Here is a 4898-nt window from a genome sequence, read left to right as displayed (position 1 = left end):
TCGTTAGAACACCAGGTTCCTAGATCCTTCCTGGAACATTATACATAGCAGTAGTCAATAGATGTTTGTTAAATGAAATCATGATTGATCTCACAGGTTCCCAACACCAGCTTCTAATCTCCTTCTTTTACCTGCTATTGTTTCCCCTGCCTTCCCATTGGGTCTAGAAGAGGAATTTCTACACAAATTTTGAGTACCTATGAGCTTCTTTGGAGAACTAATACATATTGAGGCTTCACTCTGAAGGGCCATTTTTTTTCTTTTCTTTTCTTTTTTTTTTGAGGGGGGGCGGTCCAGTGGTGGGGCCTGAACTCTGGGCCTGGGCACTGTCCCTCAGCTCTTCAGCTCAAGGCTAGCGCTCTACCACTTGAGCCACAGCGCCACTTCCAGCTTTTTTCTTTTTGCTTATGTGGTGCTGAGGAATTGAACCCAGGGCCTCATGCATGCAAGGCAAGTGTTCTACCACTGAGCCACCTTCCCAGCCCCTGAAGGGCCCTTTCTGTGGCTATGGGGATATACTTTTCAGATATCCAACTACGAGAACCCAGTCAACAATAGACCTGAAGTGTTGAGATCTAAAGTTCATTTTCATGTTAGTTCTACCCATTCCTACCAAGGGCTACTCCTAGATAATGACTCAATGCAGACAGCAAGGATTCTAAAGCAGACATGTTTCTAACATATGCATTTCCTCTGTCAAGAAACTTTAGCTTATCAACTCCCTAAAGGTCTTTGTGAGCTTGGATTTCAAGCCAGCCTAAGATGCTTCCAGGATCTTTCTTCTCTCTCCATACCTACCTCCCTTCCTTGTTCTTTTCTTTCTTCCCTTTCTCCTTTACTTGGATCAGATTTACCCCCCAGAGCTGATTGTTCTCTAACTCTCTTACCCTTTTATCTCATAGGCATTTTCCTTAGCACAGTTTTACCTACGTTCGTATTTTCATGTTTCTTAGAGAAGAAACATGTACTAACATCACCGTTTTCTATTACTGCATCCTCTATACCCACTGTGTGGACCCTCAGCTGTCTTTTTGGTCTTTCAATCCACTCCTAGCAATTTAGACTAAAAGTAGATTAATCTTACCTTCTCTGCTGGGGAGTCTTAAGTACTAAATTAATCATTTGAGTGTGGCTGTAACTGAGGGAAAACAAATGGTAGCCATAGACAGATACCGCCTGATCATGATGTATTTGGAGATGCAGACAAAGTCCGTCTAGAAAGAAAGAGAATGATGTAAACTCAGAGGCTTACGTGTTGTGCCGCCAAGCACCTGCTAATAAACCTTTTTGTTCTAGATCCCAGAAGCCTGGCTGTCCTTAGTGTCCGCAAGATATGGTACAATCTAAGCACTGTATTCCCTGTAATGATGGCTCAGATTTGGTTCTGATCTTTTAATGAAGGACCTAGACTGACAGCGTTCAGGCCTAATGAAACTAATGAAACAAGCCCAGTGTCAATATGTGCTGACAAACAGCAACCGAAAACTCTTCTCATAGAGAAGATAGAGAAGTTCTGTAATCATAGTAATCATATAGTTTATCAATGGAGCGACAATTCTGAGAATAAAAGGGAGTTCTGTTCACAGTTAAAGCACAGGGTTAATCCTGGATATGCAGACTAGAGTCTTATTGTGGTCACACTACATCAATTGGTAGAAGAATTAAGGAGGCTAGACCAGCCGTGGTAAAAATCCCTTGTAATACCAAATAGAAATCCCACTGGTCTCTGACAAAGGAATTTTCAGACTTAATTTTTATTAGCATAAGCTACAAAGGGTTTCATTATAATATTTACAGCATGCATATAATGTACTTTGGTTAAATTCACTCCGACTATATTGCTCTTTCTTAGATCCTTCCTTTCCTCCTTTTCTTTTTTAAATAGTGTTGGTAAGTTTTACTATGACATATACATGTATATGTGTGTGAATGTGGGTACACACACAGTATGTTTCTATAATGTCTCTTTCTATCACCTTTCCCTTCCCTCTCCTTCTACTGGCAAGGGAGTTTTTAAAGTCCTTTTTGCATGTCCTCAATTAGCAGGAAAGACCAGGAAAACAAACTAGCTCAATGTCACTCAGCTAATAACTAAGAAGATCTAGGCTCAAACTTAGATCCTTAGTCTTAATCTATGCAGAGCTTCTCCTTCCGTGCAATATCCCTCAGAAGTATTGATTCTATTTCAGTGATGCTGAACACAGAGATGCTATGGATACCTAGAATATAGAGGGCATATGTTGCCTCCTCTCCTCTCCTCTCCTCTCCTCTCCTCTCTTCTGTTCTCCTCCCCTCTCCTTCCTTTTTCTCCCCTCTTTTCCCCTCTTCTTCTCTTCCTTTTTTTTTCTACCTTTTCACCTTGTCACTTTCTTTCCTTTTCCCCTTTTTCTTTTCCTTTATTTCTTTTTTGTTTTAAAGAAAGTCAGATTACCATGTGCAGTGCTTCATTAGGATGTGTCTGAAGTTGTGGGAATGTGATGTGCAAAGCTTATTTGGAGGTTTTGGGAGGAGAGCTCAGTGCTCTGATTTCCTGAGAAGCAGTTTCATTGGCATTTTTTCATAGAACAAGTCAAGGTAAAATCCAAGAACACTTGGTAATACATCCATAACATAGTATCCTACTAACTTGCCCTCAGCCCCAAACTTTCTGCTGTGATCTGGCAAAACTTAGTGGTTATGGTGCCTAATGTTCACTGGATATGTTTTCTGTACCATATGATTTGTCTATTGTGATTTCAATCTGAATTCTGTTCCTAAATCAATTCACTTACTCCAATCTTTCTCATCATTGGTGTAGTTTGAGAGTGTTATGTCCACTTTTTAATAAGGTCTCCCTAATGCTTTCCATTAATTCACCTAAATAGATAATACATATTAATTAAATTACCCATTAATGTGAATGTGTCCAATTTCTCAAGAAAATGTTACCCTTTGAGTGAATGAACAATACTTCTTAATCACTGCATATTTTTTTTTTACTGAACCCTCAACATTAAGGCAAACAATGATCAAAAAATATTTGATGAAACGAAACCAAGAAGGATCAAAGAAAATAACCAGAATGTTTTATCCGAATCCCTTTCATCTTAAGCAGCTTTTCCTACCAACAACTACTCCGCCTACCAATAATAATCACATCAGAAAACCTGAATAAAAATTTTCTGTGTTTCAGGTCATCTTCTCAATGTTGTAGATATATAGTACATGCAGTCTTCACAGTACTGTGAAGTAAATATTAATACATCATCCCCATTCTACAAATGAATACACTGAGTCAAAGCATGGTGAAATCCCTCTCTTGAGAACCCATGGTTTGCAAGAGCAGAATTAAGATTTAAACCTATACACTTTGGTTCTGATACCTGCACTCTAGCACTCCTTTCTCTATAATTAATTGTCAAGACTTGAAATTCCTAGGAAGGCTCAGGGTTAACTTCTCTTGACCTTGATCTATCATGCCCTATTTGGGCAAAGTTGCTAGTAACTACTGTATTCCCATAGGGAGAGAAGGTTAATGAAAGAGAAGGAAAGGCTGATAAATAATTTACTCCCTAAACATTGAGAAGAGATTTCTTGGATTAAGAATCAGGAAACTCCAAAGACACTATTCAGACAAAGTAATAAATGATACAATTATAGCCTAACTGGCTATAGTCTCTAGCTATGGGAGTCTGTGTTTCACCTAATATGCTTCCTGTTTTTCTTCCTACAACATAATCCCTCTGTAAACAGAAGCAGATCCTCCATCCACCTGTATCAAAATGAACTCACTTGGAAAGCCCCTAAATTCTAGCTCTTTTCTTTTTAAAGGAATGAATCTCTCAACTTATTGAGGTGTATGAGTAGGTGGTAGGACTGGGAAGGGAGAAGAGGGGAGGGTCTTGGAAAATGTGGCTGAGACAGGAGATTCACTGAAGAAAATTAGACAATTTGTCTAATCATCATCACCATCATCATCATTATTATTGTTGTTGTTGTTGTTATTATTTAGTGTATGCTTATGCTTGTACCAGTCCTGGCCTTGAACTTAAGGCCTGGGCACTGTCCCTGAGCACTTTTGCTCAAGTCTAGTGCTCTACCACTTGAGCCACAGTTCCATTTCTGGCTTTTTTGGTGGTGAATTGCAAAGAAGAGTCTCATAGACTTTCCTGTCCAGGCTGACTTCAAAGCTAATATCTTGGCCTCCTGAGTGGCTAGGATTACAGACTTGAGCCATTGGCACTCTGCTGAAACATTTTTTGGACTATCTAGGATAGAAATTGTTACTATTTTATCAATGCATGGAGTTGAGGGAGGGGATGCAGTATTGAATGGTGCATGAGAGACTGAGCTCTGCTTGGAGTTTTGGCTGTACCCACTCACTGCTGTGAAAGCTGGAAGCAGTTTTCTTATCAATACAATGAAGCCCCTAACTCTAGGATGTTGTCACAAACATGCATTCAAACACTTGGAACAGTGCCTTGGCATATTTGCAAGTATTTGGTAAATATTGATTTTATTTTATTTTTCCCCTTGTCTCCCCATTCACAATACAGACAAGGCACAGGCCTGGGCTGAGGTGTATATGGGGTAGGTTTACTCTGCCTCCTCTTTCTATACAGTCAGTGTAAGAACACAGCCTGTGGTAAGCACCCGGAGGCCTGATAAGTATTGATTTTAAAATAATGCATCTTAGCAAACATACCCATGACCCAGAACTCAGCTACTGTATTGGTCAGATTTCTGTTGTTATTATTAAATAGATGAGCTAGTTGACTTATAAAGGGAAATGGTTATTTGGCTCACAGTGTTTGAGCTTTTAATCAATGATTACCTGGTCTTATAGTCTTAGGCCTGTAGAGAGACAGGATATCATGGCAGGAGAAAATGGTGGAGCAAACTATTCATCTCAAAAGCAG

At 39.5% G+C, this 4898-nt stretch overlaps 1 non-coding gene across 1 annotated transcript; it reads right to left on the bottom strand.

The window, feature by feature from the left end:
- Window positions 1–4510: 4510 nt before the first annotated feature.
- LOC122117953 lies at window positions 4511–4641 on the bottom strand. Its single transcript, XR_006149269.1, has one exon. It is a non-coding gene; the product is annotated as a small nucleolar RNA SNORA51 (small nucleolar RNA).
- Window positions 4642–4898: the final 257 nt, after the last annotated feature.

The sequence above is a fragment of the Dipodomys spectabilis genome, unplaced genomic scaffold, assembly GCF_019054845.1.
Source record: "Dipodomys spectabilis isolate Male_0828 unplaced genomic scaffold, ASM1905484v1 ptg000145l, whole genome shotgun sequence".
NCBI classification, from domain to species: domain Eukaryota; kingdom Metazoa; phylum Chordata; class Mammalia; order Rodentia; family Heteromyidae; genus Dipodomys; species Dipodomys spectabilis.
This window is presented reverse-complemented; position numbering and strand designations above follow the sequence as displayed.